Source organism: Mus pahari, chromosome 9 (assembly GCF_900095145.1).
Source record: "Mus pahari chromosome 9, PAHARI_EIJ_v1.1, whole genome shotgun sequence".
NCBI classification, from domain to species: domain Eukaryota; kingdom Metazoa; phylum Chordata; class Mammalia; order Rodentia; family Muridae; genus Mus; species Mus pahari.
In genome coordinates, this window is record NC_034598.1 from 56,993,947 (window position 1) to 57,012,177 (window position 18,231).

Sequence of the window (18,231 nt, forward strand, 5' to 3'; positions counted from 1 at the left end):
GGAGGGAGGAGGGAGGAGGGAGGGGAACATAAATAATCAAGTATACTGGAAAGGGTCACCGAAGAGCAGGACATGGGAATGACGCAGAGACCCCCAGTGAGCAGTCTTCTCTGCACACTAGAGTGCGCGGGCATGGGTGACCACGATCCAGAACTTAGTTCTCAAATAAACGAGTCTGAAGTATTTCACAAAATAAACATCCCAAGAAGGCCCAGTCCAGCTGAAATAAAGAATTCTGCCTTGGCAACATTTGCTAGCTATGACATCAGGGTAGAGACCGGTTTAGAATTCTTGGTGGTTGAGAAAGAAGACTAACTCAGTGGAGATGCAAACTTCTGCAGGAAGATCTGAAAGGAGTGGATGTCGGTGGGTGATGCCCTTTCTTATATTGCTGAAGGAAAAAATATGCCTCAGGGCTGTCAAATGAGGAGCGTGCCCAGGCTGAATGAATGTCCTGGTGGGAAACCTCACCCTTTAAGGCACGGCAGAACATTTCAAAGCGTGGCTAAGTGTATGGCGGTGAAGGAGAGGATGCTGGGATTGGTATGTGGCTGGAATCTCCTGTGCCTTTTACCTCCTGCCTCTCTCACAAGGAGTGAGATCCAAAAAGAGCAGACAAAAACACCACAGAAGAGGGATGGAGCAGAGGGCTTACAACACACTCTTGAGCTTAACTGATTGGACCCAGCTTCCCTCTGTGAGGAAGGCAATCATTGCGGGCTCCTCCCATTTACGGTAGAGAAGGAAGAAAGGGGTGGGGCCGCTAAACTAAAATTTGGGCTTGGACCAGCATTCATCAGACCACACTAATTCTCAGACTCGATTCAGGACCACACTGATATTTTATAGCCTTGATCCTCTCAATGTGTGATTCTCGGAACAGCAGAAATGGCATCCTCTGGAAACTTTCTGAAACCTTGGGTGGTACCCTAGACCCGTTGAGTCCTATTCTGCAGTTCATTATGATCGCTGGGAAATCGCAAACGCAGTGGTTTGAGAAGCACTGCTTATCAGAACTGAGGAAAGGCCGCCACTATGGAGAAAGGGAGGAAGCCATCACTGGGGTACTAAGGAAGGAATGCCCCTCCCTGCCTCCGCTGCCCTCTGGCTTTCTCCACTGAAATTCTGCTGTTGTTCAGGATGCTCCCTGGAATGCCACTTACCTACATTATATATGTACCTGAATTACCGTGACTGAGCTCAATGTGGTACTAGGAGCAAATGGATATTATTATTTCATTAATGGAATATTTCATGCATTGAAGTATGAAACGCTGATTGAGCAACCCCCATTGACATTGCAAAGGAAACTGTTGATCCAAGTGGACTTCTGACTGGAATTTTATAGGAGAGAGTCAGTCACTTTTAACTGGGAAAGTTTCCAAGTATCCCTAGTCCCAGACCACTGCTGGCTGCTGGCAGAGCAATAGGAAATCTAACACATTTATGGACCAATAGTGTTCTAATAAGGTGTTAAGTTAAATAATGTTCGTCTTTATTTAGATCTGAAATTAGATGTGTTGAAATGTCATGCTGACTACCTGTAATTACAAACCTATCTTATGTTTAAAATGTGCATGGATAAAACAGAATTTGATTTAGGATCAGGAAATCTCGTGGAGCAAAGTTAGCTGGATGTTCAAAAGCAGCGAACGGAGAAATAAATGAATAAATCACATACTTTGTACTAAAAACAGACCTCAAGATGGTATCTTCCAGGAATGTTGGTGACAAAATTAGTAAACAAAGTCATGCCCTGGTGGCTTGGCTTTTTCAGTGCTTATAAATTGAGAATCACTGCTGAAGAGATTGCTTAGCATTTAAGATGCATTTCTCTAACAGAGGACCTGATCCTCTAACACCCACAGCACGTGGTTCACATCCATCTGTAACCTCCAGGGACCGAACACTCTCTGCTGGCCTCTGTGGGCACCAGGACTCATGGGCACATACTCTCCCATCCTTAGGTATACACAAATAATTAAAAATAAAATAAAAATGTTTTAAATTACAGATTCCTAACTTGAATGTAACTATAGCAACAATAATCATTTCTCCGATGTAATCTAGGAGGACAGTTGAATATGAGAAATTAGACATTTCTAAGATCAAATAAATTACACCTTCTCCAAAGAGGCCCCAGTGTAAAATTATCCCCAATGAACAGGAAGCCGAAGAAGCATTTCTTGTCATGAACTCTTATTAGGCAGAGAAACATATAGGCAAATTTTAGGGGGAAAAACTGAATAACTTTAAAGAAAAACATTGTTTCATCTCAGAGTCTCTGTCTTGGCTTGAATTTTGCATATGATTTTAAATATCCCCCAACTCCCATCTAAATGTTCCTGGGTGTTTTTACACTTTATTCATTATTGCTTGCCATCTTAAATACTAAGATTTTTTTTTCTATAAAATATTTGCTCGAAACAGAAAGATGGCCATTCCCAGAGCTAGTCATTCCCAAGGAACTCAGGAGTCCCCAGTTTTTCACTATACAAATATATAGCTGGCAGATACATTTACAGATGAATAGATGATACAGGTATATAGATGATAGATAAATAGATAGATTCCACAACCTCCATGTTGTTCACCTCCTCATCTAGAGACAGTGCACGCTGACAGAAACAAATCTAGCAGTTGCCTTAGCCTCCTAGACCTCCTGACAGGGGGTGAGTACACTGGCTTCCCTGCTTGGCCAGTATTGCACACCTGGTGTATTCCTCTGACCAAACAACTTGGCTTGGGGAGAAATCTACAACTTCCTTTCACAGCTCAAGAATTGCCTTTATTAGGAAACATTAGATAAGCCATGACTCCTCACAACCTTCTCATCCCATCCAGAGCCGCTCTGGAGAGCTCTGGGGCAAGTGTAGCAGCTGTCACGGACTTGAGGAGGTAAACAGATGATCTCACCCTCCCTCGAGGCTCGCTCTTACCGTCAGTAAGGGAGTCAGCTTTGACTGTCCATTATCAGGCTACTTCATGGAGTTGCTGTTTATACCACCTGCCGGTTAGACACAACCAAGAACCAAGTCACGTCAGTCTACATGGAGAAAGCTACTGATCCCACAGAAAAATGGAGCTAAGGTGTAACCTCTACAGAGGGAAGGAACCCAGGCCCATTCAACTGCTACATGGCTAAGTCCTGTCAACCTCATGACAATAGAGACATCTAAAGACTGAGACTCTGAACAGTTGACCAGATAATCAGCACTTTTAATTAACAACTTTGGATATACCCATAATACCAGAGCAGAATGCCCAAGTACCTAAGGATCACAAAGAAAATACACAGCTAAACTCAGTCTAAGGGATGAGTTATAAAGTCAATATGCTTCCTGGTGAGATAGGGGTGAAGTACCCAAATTAAGGGTCGCAAAGAGAATTTAAAATCATGTCTTGGCATGTGATTATCAAGACAGAATAGGCAATGAGTTGTAATTCATCTTCTAAATAAGAGGAAGAAGAATTTAAACTAATAAAGATGGAGATATTCTAAGATTATTAGAGCACTGATCTCTTTCATCTTCGTATACTTATTATGGCCATCTGCTTCTGGGAAGATAACATTGATTTTAAAAAATGTTTTAAGTTAAAATAAAAATACAGTCCAATAGAGAAACTAAGAAAAATTAGAGTTTATGCAATTCCTCAGAATTCTAATTTATCAGACCCCTAAGTTAAGGACATTGGAGAAGTGACTTCCATTCTTCATACTCAGTCATTGAACAAGTCTACCCCTAACAGCTCTGAATGTAATGGGGAAGAAAAAGAAAACGAAATAATAAAAGATTAGGAAATCTCAGGCAAACAGAGTTGTAGAAGTTTGGTCTTGTTCTTTCCCCAAGTCCCATGTTCCCAGAAATAAGACTTATTCTCAAAATATATTTGCAAACGCCTTGTCCATATAGCTAGGCTTTTCTCTGACTAGATCATAACTTCATGTAACCCATTTATGCTGATCTATATTCTGCCACATGTTTTGTTACCTGTGCTCAGGTACCAACATCCAACTTGTCACATCTTTCTGGGCCAATCTCCCCTGCCTCACTTTATCCCCAAATTCCTTCTGCCTCCAGATGTCCCACCTTCTACTCTACCCTTTGCTGTCGGCCATAGGTTTTTTTTTAATTGACATCTATAAAATACACAAGATATTCTCTCAACACAGAGTGAGATAGGCAGAAAACCTAAGGGGATGTCAACATGCACAGGAGACAGGTGTAGGAGAAGCAGCCAGGGTAATCAGGAACCTTTTCTATCTTCAAACTCTCCAGGCAACAAAGGTAAAGGGTGTTCAGGATTATTCTTTCAGGACAACGAAGTCCAGAGCAGGGAGTTATTCAGAATACCTGCTTCACTGTGTTTCAATGCTAACCTGACTCCAAACCAGAGACTCCTTTAGGCCTCCTTCCCCACTCTTGTGAGCATCTCACGGGTGGAGTTTGGTCAGCTCTTTAGTATTCATGACTGGGTTACTGCGCAGATGCTTCATATGTGAGCAATGAATTAGAAATCCTTATAGATATACAGTGGCGTTTTCATTAGCCCTAATGAGAAACGTTCCATGGTTTGTTTAGCCAAAATAAATAGATTTACATTTTGTATCAATTCATCTCGTGGATAAAGTTGACGAATTGGCTTTTAAGTTTCACACATACTGTGAGTGAGCGAGCAGATAGTACGAGCCACAGGCTTAGTGGAACATTATGATCCATTGATGGGTGCTGAGATCTAAAATGGCTCCTCTAGCCCTGCTTGTGCTTTCAGACTACAGCAAAGGGCAGAGTCACACTGAGTAATTATCATTAGAGAAACATGTCACAAACGCAGCAGACCTTGGAACGGACAAGGGGAGGGAACACTGGATTGCCATCCTTACCCATAGACCCTCCATTTAGCCTTCAGCAAATCACTAATGAAAACTAAAACAGAGAGGCTATGCTTATCCATACCATAAACCATAACAAAGCCCAGCATAACACTTTGCTATGCTTTCAAGCAAGTATTTAATCTGCAATTGAGTCTAAGGACCAGAGAGTAGAATGAAATATATTGGGTATCAAGCATTCTCATTAAAGGCCTACCTACAAACTGCCCAATCTGAGACTTCTACTAATTTAGTTTTCGGGGAGACTTCATGCCCACGCATAATTAAAATGTTTTCAGCTTGATGTGTAAAATGGTATTTAGTTTCATAACAAATTAAAGCAAATATATTGATATAGGCGTGAACAGAATGTGCCCTGAGATGTCACACAGTTATCAGGGGCAGCAATATCATTTGTTTATTTGAGAATTGAAGTAAACACTACAATGCAGATGTCCTTATACAGCACAGATTGAATTATCTAGAAATGGTACCATGGGCAGGGCCATTGTTCCCTTCTACCTGTTTAAAAGCCATTTCTGTGGCTATTCAACTGTTAATTAAGCACTGATATGTTTGTATTTTGGTGTTTAATCTTCAAAGAAAAGTATCTTACTCAAAAAAAAAAAAACCCAACTCAATTAAAAAGAGTATATTGTGAAAGCACCACACCTCAAATTTGAATAAATATAATGCCTGTTTCAAAAACAAATTTCAGTCATGGTGTCTTAGTTGGGGTTTTACTGCTTTGAACAGACACCATGGCCAAGGCAACTCTCAATTAAATGTCCTTATGGTTCAGAGGTTCAGTCCATTATCATCAAGGTAGGAGCATGACTGCATCCAGATAGGCAACGGTGGGAAGAGCTGAGAGTTCTACATCTTCATCTGAAGGCTGCTAGCAGAATACTGGCTTCCAGGCAGCTAGGAGAGGTCTTATAGCCCAGACCCACAGTGACAGACCTACTCCAACAAGGCCACACCTTCTAATAGAGCCACTCTCTGGGCCAAGCATATACAAACCATCACACATAGAAATCAATAAATATTTACTTGTAAGACAATGAAAACCTAGAACACTAACAGCAGCAGAAAATTCCTGGTAGCGTAGTTAAGATGTTTGCTAATCTAACCACAAGCTAGGTTCCTAGTGTTTATCACTGATGTGCTCCTGCTCACCCATCGTACGCTGAGGCGAAAATGCAAGCATCCGTGCTTCCCCACACTCTCTCATGGTCTTCCCTTCTGTCCATTTTGTTAGATGACTCCAGTTCTCCATGGAAAATAATTTCACTAGAGCAGAACAACTACCATTAACTGGCTCCTGTTTCCATTATCTACTTTAGCATTTGCTAAAATATGTTTCCTACCCCATAGGTCAGGGTAGCCATGAGCTGGGTGCCCGGGACCCAGAGCAGGAGTTAGAGTGAAGAAAGGTCTTGCCTGACAACCTCCATCTGCATATTGCTTACTCCAAGAGTCTGGAGAAAGCAAACTAGCATAAATGGGGTTCTGGGTACATTAGTTATTTTTCTGTTACCGTGAGAGAATACTGTGATAGAAAGTCACTTCGAAGAAAAAGCGCTTATTTTGACTTTTAGTTCCAGAGACCTGGTGCCCGTCATGGCAGAGAGACAAGGCAACAGACGGGGAAATTGGCAGGAAGTCATTGAGGCAGGAGCAGGAAGGCAGCCAATCAAATTTCATCCGAATACAGGAAGCAGAGAAGGAGGACAGGAAGAGGGGTCAGGCTATAAGCTGTCAAAGCCCGCCTCTAGCAACGTACTTCCTGCAGTCTCCACTTCTAAATGTTCCATAGTCTCTGCCAACATCCAGACATCAAATGTTCAAACACGTAAGTCTGTGGGGAACATTTCTCATTCAAACCGCCACAGCAGAGAATCCAGGGAGCACTCTGGAACCTTCCACCGCCGCTAACCTGACTGAGTCATTGGCTTGTGACCTGACTGAGGAGTAAATTAATCCTGTTGTGTTGAGATTCTGGAGTCTGTAGATTATAGCAGTGAGTATTATTTACCATAACTAAGGAGCCCACTTATCCCTTAGTCATAGATCAAAGTCTCCTCCTCTGTGAAGTCTTTTCTAGCCCTTCAGGTGGAATTAATCGTCCCTTTCATGGTGTTCCCAGAGCAATTATTATGTGTATTTATTATTTATTGCTGCTGGAACCATTTGTGTGCACTCTGAGATTACTTCTTTTTTATTAGTCATCTTAAGTGCCCAGCCCCCCAGCAGGTATCCAGAGCGTGTACACGGAGGGAGAGTTCTTATTTGATTGACAGTATTTGAAAAAGTTGTATCAATTGCACAGAAAGCTTATGTATCAATTTCATATTTCTTATTTTTAATGATTGGTACTGGGTAAGAAAACACTCAACCTGTACTTACACAGTATTACCTTGGGTAAACAGTCTGTTTTAAACCCTTTCTTCGGGTGCTTAGCCATGCACGTTATCAACCAAAGAACCAGCAATGTTATCACCTCTCTACCTCTTAATAGTCCTTCAGTGCTTAAGGAACAACCTGCTGTCAAATAATGAATATCCACTGTGATTTTTCTAAATAGTTTTATTTTTCCACTGGACAAAAGAACATAGATGGATGGAAGCGTGTGTCTGGTATCCTTTCCATAATAATGCAGCAAACAAGTAGTTTTCTTTTAAGTGAGGGTGTCCTAATTAATGGTAACTGTCAGCTTGGCACAGCTAAAGGCATCTGGAAGGGGAGTTCTAACAGCGGACGTGCTCAGATCGGACTGTAAGCATCCTACAGGGGATTCTCTTGATTGCTGACTGATGTAGAAGGGCCCCTCCTCTACTGTGGGCGGCACTATTCCCTAAGCAAGGGGTTCTGGGCTTTCCCTTCCCAAACTGTGAGCAGTACTATTCCCTAGGCAGGGGTTCTGGGTTTTCTGAAGCAGCGAGCTTCCAGAGCACGAGCCTGGGCAACAAGCAGCGCTCCTCCATTGTTTTCCAGTCTCAACATTCACAAGCGCCTGCCTGCCTTCAGGCCTCAATTTCCCACAATGGCGAACTGCAACGGTACTGTGAGATGAATAAAGCCCTTCCTCCCCAAGGTTGCTTTTAGTCAGTGTTTTATCACAGCCACAGAAAGCAGTGTAGAACAGGGGAATCTGCAAGACAAATGTGAACGTAAAACTGAAAACATACCTACACCCAAATGTCCATAATACCAAAAATGAGATAACTCTATGTTCTGCCACAGAGTTTATAACCATTATGTGCCTGCGTCCCTCTGAAGCTGCATGGGCACACTGCTGGGGTTCCTAGGACTTATAACTGGGAGGAAGCAATCTCACATGCACACGCGCATGCATGCACACACAGAGTAGGAGTGGACTAAGCCCTGTTAGAGCAGGATTTTGTACCCATGTGAAGTGTCTATACAGGACCTGTTAGCAAAGTGAGACCGGCATCACTGCACTATCTACTCCAGGCTGGAGCTTGCATCATTTGAGTATAATTTTCATTTAAGTTATCATCTTTTAACACCCCTGGCTTCTATAACATTATTCCAGAAGAAGTAGAACTGGCGTGGGATCCTCTTGATTGTCAAAAGGCAGGCTCACACATGCCTCTTCTTCCCACAGAGACATGGGAAGTGCATCACAGGATGGAGCAGAGGGGAAGATGCTCTGGCATCCCGGGAACTCCTCCGCAGCCCAGCTTTTGGGATGCTCCCTTGCCTAAGGCAGCCTGCCTCATTCTGATGCCCTTGCATACAATAGGCTAGCATATGCATTTGATCTGAAGGCATGATCAAAACTTAATTTCTGTGCATGAAAAATGAGCCAACTATTTTGGAGAGGCAAACAAGACTAAATTTTACAATCTCTAGAATACCATTCTATTTTTTCTACCTAGGAAATATTGATCTGATTTTCCAAACAGACTAATGATTCTACTCAAAGAAACAACAACAACAAAAAAATGTGGGACAAAAGAAGATCAAGCGAATCTATCATCTTTACTAGGACTTTTCCCACCACACACATACACATGCACACACATACATGCACATGTATACACATACATGCACATGCGCACACACACAGACATACATATACATATATACACACATGTACACACAGACACACACGTGCATATATATTCACACACACAAAATCCAAAAATATTTAAAAATAAAATCTTTTCAAATCTTATCTCTTGCTGACTGCATTAATGACATGCAGTTTAAGTACCATGATTTCTCCATCCAGGGCAAACAAAGCAAAGAAAGAGGTGAAGAATCTTCATAGCATGGTCGGTTCCTAGTCCATCAGCTACGCAATAGCTGTAAGATATTCCCTGACAACGTTATTTAAAAAGAAAGGTTGAGCATAGTAGCAATTGTTTCATCAAGCTAGAAGGAATGGTGTGGTACTTACCCGATATTAATCTTACATGCAATCTTGTTCCCAAGGGCCTGCTAATTCCCACCAGGGGTACTAAGTTCCCAGTAGGAGCATCACCTTTGCTGTCAATGCTGTATCTGCCTATACTGGAGAGACCCAGTGCAACTTGGAAATGGATATGAATTCAATCCAGCGAGGCAAACTGCTATCTGAGAAACTGGGGTGGGGTGGAGTTCTAGCTCCTCTTCCAGGAACTGTTTCTAGACAGTGGTACGTTCTTCCAACGCGCCTGGAGAAGTTCCACATGTTCAGTGGATGCAGCTGCCAAAACCTCCAGTGCCCCTTGGAGGTGTTATGGAAGCTACCAAGCCCAGACCATCACTTTAAACTGCATCACTCCAGCCTTTCCTCTTCCCCATGTTTTCAGACTATGAGAAAATACTGACAGAACATGCCTTATGATCTTAGCAATATAAAGTTCGTAGCCCAATGCTGTTACAAGGTTTTCCATTGGTGTGCAGCAGAGCTCTAGAAGACTGGCATCTTGCAAAATTGAAACCATATGCCCATCAAACACAACTCCCTTCACCCAAATCCTCAGGAAACACTGGTCCACTTGCTGTTTGCAAGATCTTGACTACCTTGGGTAGATCATGCGTATTTTAAGTGGAGCAATGCAGAACCTTTTTGTGGCTGCCTATTTTCCTGACCTCATTAACCTGGGTTTGTAAAGACCAAATGAACAATTAGCACTCCAATCCTTGCCCCTATTCATCTCTAGAAAACTCTAGATATGACACCGTATTACATATAAATCGAATATTGTAGTGAGCCAAGAACCGTTTCATTTCATAAGACTTCCTTTTCCATTGTGCATCATTTTTATGTTACGGTTCTTCTAGTCCGTAATACGAGCCTCACGGACATCAGTCACTGCTGGTGCTGGTGATGTCAGTGGTAGCCATGGGAAGACAGTTTGAGTGGGTTACCCAACCTTCACTGCACTTTCCCAGGCAGACACTAGGCTTTCCATTAGCTCTGTCTCTGTTGCTATCCACTTACCTACCCACAAACACATTCATAAACGCCTACACTAGATATAAATCCACATCTCCAAGCAACTACCAAGGCTATCAAGGCTAACGAAGGATGCGGCTGAATCGACTTAGGTCTGACCCTACGCCTTTGCCCTCAGAGCCTGCTGGTTAGCTATTTCTGGCATGAATCACTTCCACCATAAACAGACACATAAATATGAGTCTTCCTGTGGGCCAGGAACTTTCCTAATTGCTTTTCATGCATCTTTGAGTTATTGCTAACCCCCCCAAGACAATTCTACAAAATGAAAAAGACTCGTGCAGAAAAGTATCTATGATTGCCCTAAATAGAGCAAGAAAATAAAAATTGCCCATATATATTATTAAAGGAATAAATCCCTCCCAAATTATGAAATCTATAAAAATATAACTCATATTACAAAACAAATTTAGTTTGGGAGTATGAAGTGAGAATTACTCCTAATATCCGAGGGGGTTAAAATGAATATATAATATCAGTTCTTCAGAACCCTTCTCCAACTCGCCAGATGCCGGAATGATCATCATCCCCTTTTGGTATTGGACATCTTTTTTTTGTCACCAGGTTAGGTTTGCCTCCTGTGTCAAATGGGGTTCAAGGGCAAGTGGGTCACACTGCCTTACGCAGTCTGAGTGATCCACATAGCTGAGTTTGACCTGTAACTTGTTTCAGTGTTTGGTACTGACCCTGCTCTGGGAGCACCTTGGCTTCCATCCTGAGTAGGCTGTGCACCCTTTGGATTTACAGTAGATAGATAGGATGTAACTGAATGAGAGCACTGAGCTCTGGAGAACCCCTAACATTAGCATTCAGTAGAGAGCGTCAAGGCATGCCTATTCATTTTCTTCAGAATCATTAATGTCTGCCCCTCAGCTGACATGTTAAGATGTCTCAGCTTGCTTGTGTCTGTGCTTCCTGAGGACAGTCATTCATGCTCAGCAGCTGCTTCCTCCTCTGTTGTCTCCCCCTCGCTCCCTCCCACCTGACAGCTCGTGACAGAGCCACACACTATGTCTTTCCTCCCTCCCGACCACCATGACAGACACTGCTTTCTTACTCAGACGACATTTGCCTACACAAAGGTATCCCTGCCTTGTCTTCTCAATAGGTACATCTTGCCTCAAAACCTATGCCTGCCAAAGGCCCCTCCAGTAACCTCTTTTCTCTGTCGTCTTTCTCCATCTGTGTTGATCTTTTCTTGTAGCTCAAATGAAGCTCTCACCGGCTCACCCCCCAAGAATTCTTCGGAACCCTTCCCCAAAGCTCCTGGTTCTACAGTGATCTTTTATCTTCTCTGACTCCTTTTCCACTGGAACTGGGCTTCTCTTACATGTTAGCTTAGACCTGCTACATGCCTCCTCATTTCTTACTTAAAGGAATGTCATGGCTACCTTCGCCTTTTGTCTGGGCCAGAGCAAATAGCAGGTTTCATAAATTGGGCTTTCAGTGGGTATCGAGGTTCCAAGAGCGTCTCAAGGTCCTGTGGTATATACAAGCTGCATTTTTTGAAGGAGTCCTGAGGCTACATATGTAGTCCTATCTAGAAGGATGGGCTGCCTGGATCAAATCCTGGCTCTCCAGCATTCTAGTTGTAAAATAGTCTTTTATGCAGGTCATGTTCTTCATCTCTCTTGGCTTCAGCTCCTCACTTATAAGGTGGGAGGGGGGCACAATGCCTCCCCAGCAGGGTGGGGAGGAACCATGAAGAGTATGTATGTGTCTAGCTCCTAACTCGTTACCCGCCACATGACGAACATAGGTAGTAAAGCTGTGTCCCCACATTCTGCCTCTGGTTCTCTCCAGGACACTGCAGAAATGTTTTCTGTACAGAAAGTTCCGTTGGTGTAGAATAGATCACACGTTATGCCCTAATGATCCACAAGGGCATTCTAGGATGTTGGCAACTGGCAAAGACTGCAAACGGCTTCCTGTCTTGACTGTATCAGTGCTTTTGTTTCCCCTCTGATCAGAGGAGGCGGGGAACAGGAGCCTCAGCTCTCAGTCAGAAGAGCTGACTATGAAGGATAAAGGGCTGTGGGGAAAAGTCCTCTTACAGTCTTCACTGTCCCGATGTCCACTCGATATCTCTCCCTGCCCTCTTCAGACTGTTAATTTCACAACGTGCGCTCTGTAACTAGCAAGGGTGACTAAATTTCAAACTAAATCCTATAAAAAAATAGACACAGCCTTTGGATGAAACTGATTCTCCACCAGCAGCCCCATGCTCATCTTTATCCTGGGCTACAGAAGAAAAAGGAGACAATCTCCCTTCTCCCTGCGGAAACAAATTTATTTGGAGGAGTCAGGCGTGAAAACACACAGCCACAAAGCAATGTGTCAAACTCCTTAGCAGGAACCTAGACAGTGTGCCATGGTTACATTGACCGATTCTGCCCTGGGGGGCTGGATTTATTAAAACATCTCACAAATTAATAAATAATACTGGTCGAATTCAGTTGATCATTTCCTGTCTTTAATGTGTCTTGTGCATGAGGCAGGCGGTTATCAGAGCTCGTGGAAGTGAGGGAGAAAAGAGCCACTGATTGTCATACGCTTGATCTGTTTGTTAAAGCCATGCCCGCACGATTTGTTCTACTACAACCAAATGCAAACAAATGGGATGTGGGGTTCAATTTTTCTCTTCAGGTGCAGCTTTAAAATGGCACAGTTAGATCCCCTGTGACAACGCCTGCTGTCCTCAGAGCGGGACCTGGGATGCTTGCTTCCGTTTGTCCTCCCGGCATCAGGTTGAAAACACAACCTTTGTTCGGACTATGGATGGCTCTGAGGACAGCTTCATATAGGGGCACGCCTCCAGACCCGCCTGGCAATTCACCTTTTTTCTTTCAGGGCTTCCTTCAATTCAGCTTGTCACTTGCAGGCTTGAATTGATGCTCCATCAAGCCTACCTCTGTGCAAACTATCTGTCTTTAGAAACAAGTGTCTCAGAAATGTTTTCTGTTGCAAATGACAAGCAGGCGTCACTCGGACCAACATCGATAATTCCCCAGGACTCAGCTTGATAAGCAGAGAATGAAGTGGAAGAAAACCAGATGCTTGCCAGCATGACTATTAAATGTCAGCTATTGGGGAGTTTATCCCCACATGAGATGTTTCTTTTGTACCGGAGGACGACCACTGAGAGGCAACACACACACACACACACACACACACACACACGCACATGCACATGCACATGCAACGCGCACACACACACACACACACACACACACATACATAATAAAGCCATGGAAGACAACCTTATCATTACTGATGCAGGAAATACAGCCATGATTAATGTCACCAAAGCACATGTCATGGGGGATAATAATGATGTGTACAAATGAATCTTCTCATCCTGGACAAAGAGCTTAAGTACCACCTAAAACTGGGTAATAATTATAGACAAATCACCAGTGACATTGCTGTCTGCTAAGCATGCATTATGCTCTCACGTTTTCAAAGGGTTTGTTTTATATTTTTCTCTGAAAGTTTTCTTAAACTCTTCCCACTTGGATTCAAGTGGCACAAATTACAAAGTAGCTCTGAGAGCTCCTACATTGCCTAACGAGGCAAGTGACTCCTGCCGGGGACAGATATGGTGTACCAGGCTCCCAACTACTACCCAGTGTGCCAAGAGAACCATGCAGCTGGGGAAAGAAAGACAAGATGGTGTGGACCACGCGGGGAGGCCACACGGCTGTCTAAATCCATGCTGGATCAAAACAACATTAGGGAATACACATTCCAAGTGTATTCTTGGCCCCAGGGAAACTGGGCGGAGTGAGAAATGAAGAAAACGCGAGAGTGCAGTCGCTGCCCAATGAGGCAGAGAAACTGTTTTGAACACAGAAGACAGATGAAGCTGGAATTGCATTATTAGAGCTCTCGTGTGCACCACTTGATTATCTGATAGCCTTAATTTGGACAGACTATCACACTGTCACACTCTAATAAGCCAAACACGATGTCATAGTACCTCAAGGAAGTTAATGAATGACAGAACCATGTTCTGAATGGTTACCACTTTCTTTGTGCTAGCGCATTGACAGAAATTTAACCCCGCCTTTTGAGCGCTGCTCCTGTTTCTGTAGCAAGAAGCTCACCTGTGGTTGAGAGTAAACTGAAGAGTAGCAATCATGAATGCCCCATCTAGAATGTTTTACTTGTGGATGAATTCTAGGAGACTACTGTTAAAACCTAGTATTAAGACTAGTAAATTTTGGCTATTATAAATAAGGTTGCTATGAAAATAGTGGAGCATATGTCCTTGTTAAATATGTTTGGGGTATATGCCCAGGAGCGGTGTAACTGGGTTCTCAGGTAGTACTATGTCCAGTTTTCTGAGGAACAGCCAGACTGATTTCCAGAGTGGTTGTACCAGCTTGCAATCCCCAATCCCACCAGCTTAAGTGGGAAGGGGGATAACATTTGAGATGTAAATAAATAAGATAACCAATTAAAAAAAGATTAGTAAATTTTAGAGCTATTGAAAGGGTGAAAGGTGGGGAAAGGAGTTAGATTTTCCTTCTCTCGCTTTTTTTTTTTTTTTTTTTTTTTTTTTTTTTTCTGTTGAGGGTTTCTCTGTGTAGCCCCGGCTGTCCTGGAACTCTGTAGACCAGGCTAGCCCCAGGACTCCTTGCTCTCTCTGGTTGTTTTTTTTTTTTTTTTTTTTTTAGCTTTTTTTTTTTTTTTTTTTTTTTTTATCTTTTTCTGTTGGAATAAAGTGTAACCAGCCACAAATGATATCATGAGACTGCTCTTTCCTGCCTCATCAGCTGATCATATGGCTACCCAAGAGAAGGAAAAGTAATCTACATGGCATGAATCTACACCAATAACAATATTGATGTCAGCCAAGCTGTATTCTATGGCTCCTGTGTTCCAAGCATGATTTAAAGGGTTTATGTGAACTGATATCGAAAACCTTTGTAACACCCTATGAAGCAGTCTCCAGTACACTTATTTCATAGAAAAAGAAATGAAAGGAAATTAACTTTTTCTCATGAATGTTAACTTCTCGAAAACTCAGTCAGTGCAAGGCTAGAAATGAAACTTCATCATATTAATAATTCACTCTCATTTGGTCTTCCTGACTGGTCAGATAGGCCATTGGTTATAATCTGTTCATCTGACTGGTGGTAATATTTCATAGGCTCAAAAATATACAAAATTTAAAAGGATTCCCAGATCATTTGATAATACTCCTGTCTTGGGTAGGTTTGTTTCTAGATCAATACTTCTTAACTTGTGGGTCATGACCATCAGAAACACATTTTTCCAATGATGTTAGAAACTGAGACAGCACTCAGTAGCAATTACAATTGTGAAGTAGCAATGAAAATAAATGCATGGCAGGGGGGGGCTTCCCATGGTAATTGGAAATATGTGTTTCAGTAGTCCCAACCCACAGGTTGAGAACCACTGTTTTAGATGAACACAGTTAGCTTTCTACGATGGAGATGTCTTGTCAATGAGTTAAAAATGGTTCCTTGCCAGTCACCCAAGATCTTCTTTACCATTGCTAGCCATGTGAGAATGTCAAGAGCAGTACATGGAGTTGCGCTTTGGTATCACAGACTTCCCTGGAAAGGAATGAAGGAAGTCGGTCCTCAGCAGATTATTAACTCATCAGATTATTTTCACTCCTGGTGGCCCAACCTCCCCCTGCTTCACCCTGCCCAGCACCTCCATCTGACTTTGTCTACTACTGAGTTGGCCAAGTGAGGACATGAGAAAGATCGAATGTGAACCTTACACTGATGGGGATGTCCTTTGAGTTCCTTTTGTACACAGTGTGAACTCTCAGTATCCTTGTTCTAGCTCAATGCAAGACACAGATGCTGGTCTGGAGGAGACAAGAGGAGAAAAAGGAAGCTGGTAGGGAGTGGAAGAGGATCTAGAGAAGGACATAAACAAAAGCTTAGGTGAACAGTGCACAGAAGACGAGGTTCAGAATGTAGAGACCACTCAAGACTGTTCGCAAAAGGATGGCAATCTTTTATCTAAAGTCACTGTGACCAGGAACATTTTGAAGCCTGAACTTCTTGGATCCTGGAATAGTTGCATATCATAATGGAGATAAGACCCAGATGGAAACATGAAGGTCATTTATATTTTTATATTTATAAACATACCCTATAGGTGACTTTTATATAATTTTAGTGTGTCTATGTTTTGATATATATCTATATGTCTATTGTCTATACACACACATACACGTGCGCGTGCGCATGCGTGCACACACACACACACAATGTCAGGTATGGAATTTTCTACTTGTGGCTCCAAGTTGGTACTCAGAGCATCAGAATTTGAAAACATTTAGATAATGGATGCACAACTTGAATTGCCGTCCATCTTTCTCTATTCCATTCCCATCATACTCTGGAGCTGCTCATACTGCAGGAACAAACCTAGAGGACACAACCCTCCTCTGCTGCTGTTGCTGCTATTTAAATTCTTTTAATGGTAAAATTAGTTCTTATGACAGAAAAGCAATTTGCCGTGTGATCTTCTATCCAAGCCTTTTGCTGGCCACCTTTGAAAGGGTCAGGTACACTGGACATCCTCTGCTTACAGGAGCCCTTGAAATTCAGGGTGTAGGGTCTTTGTGTAAAGCTTCTGGCTTCTTCCTTCAGAGTGACACTGTGTAGCCCAGTCTGGCCTCCAACTAGAGATTCTCCTGCCTCGGCCTTCCAAGCCCTAAGATTACCAATGTGTGTTCACATGCTTGAACTCAATACTTTTATTATGTATGTGTCGCTACTGGGTCCTTGCACATGGGATCCACAATCCCAGGAAAGGCGCTACCTTAGAAGTCTTACTTTGAGGGGTCTGACATTAGAGTACAAGGGTTCTCCGGGTAGGCAAGCCCCTGATTTACAGATCAGCAGTTTGAGCCTACAAACGGTTAACGTTTCATTAATTTCCGAATCTGTAAAAGGTTGATTTATGACTTTCATTTAATGGTGGCTCAACTTGTCCTTCAAATGTCCATCCAGCTACATTTACAATATGAACTGTAGATTACTTACTAAAGACTCCACCCACTATGGAGCAGAAACTCACTCGTGTGGTGGGTTGAGTAAGAGTGGCCCCCTGTAGGCTCACATATTTGAATGCTTAGGGAGTAGCACTATTTGAAAGGATTAGGATGTGTGGCCTTGTTGGAGTAGGTGTGCCTTATTAGAGGAAATGTGTCACCTGGGGTGTGCTTTGGGGTTCCAAAACTCCTTGTCAGTCTCTGTGTATTTCAATCCCTCCTGCTTTTGGATCCAGATGTAGAACTCTCAGCTACTAGGTCCGCCTGCATACTCCAGTGCTGCCCACTACAATGATAATGGACCAAACCTCTGAAACTGTAAGCAAGCCCCAATTAAGTGTTTTATTCTATGGGAGTTGTTGTGGTCATGATGTCTCCTGACAGCAGTAGACCACTAACTAAGATACTATAGAAGATTAAAGAAAGAAACTAGTAGACTTGGGAATTGCTCTCATTTCCTGTATCTCACTGAAAACTCTTACCCATTAAAATAGATTGATATGATTGTTTTTAAATTACCAGAGACTGAAAACTTATTTCTTAAACCATCTATAGAGAAACTAAAATGCCTTCTGAGTGAACCAGACAGGATTAACTAAAGGAAAGGTAAGTGTAGCGGCTGAGAGTAGATCTAATGACCTAACTTCTGTAGTGATTAGGAAAGAAAGAAAGAAAGAAAGAAAGAGAGAGAGAGAGAGAGAGAGAGAGAGAAAGAAAGAGAGAGAAGAAGAAGGAGGAGGAGGAGGGGATGGAGGGAGGGAAGAAGAGAGGGAGGGAGGGAGGGAGAGAGAGAGGGAGAAAGAGAGAAGAAGAAGGAGGAGGAGGAGGGGAGGGAGGAGG

General features: G+C 42.7%; 1 protein-coding gene and 1 long non-coding RNA gene across 11 annotated transcripts in view; one reads left to right on the forward strand and one right to left on the reverse strand.

Annotated features, from left to right (window-relative positions):
* The window catches only part of LOC110327064, a 15,077-nt gene extending 11,573 nt beyond the window's left edge, over positions 1-3,504 (forward strand). Inside the window, exon 3 of the long non-coding RNA XR_002380804.1 lies at positions 2,978-3,504. This is a non-coding gene — a long non-coding RNA (uncharacterized LOC110327064). The remainder of the gene's footprint in view (positions 1-2,977) is intronic.
* Positions 1-18,231, reverse strand: part of Grip1 (glutamate receptor interacting protein 1) — a 611,271-nt gene that overhangs the window by 322,480 nt on the left and 270,560 nt on the right. The gene's annotated exons all lie outside the window — the stretch shown is intronic.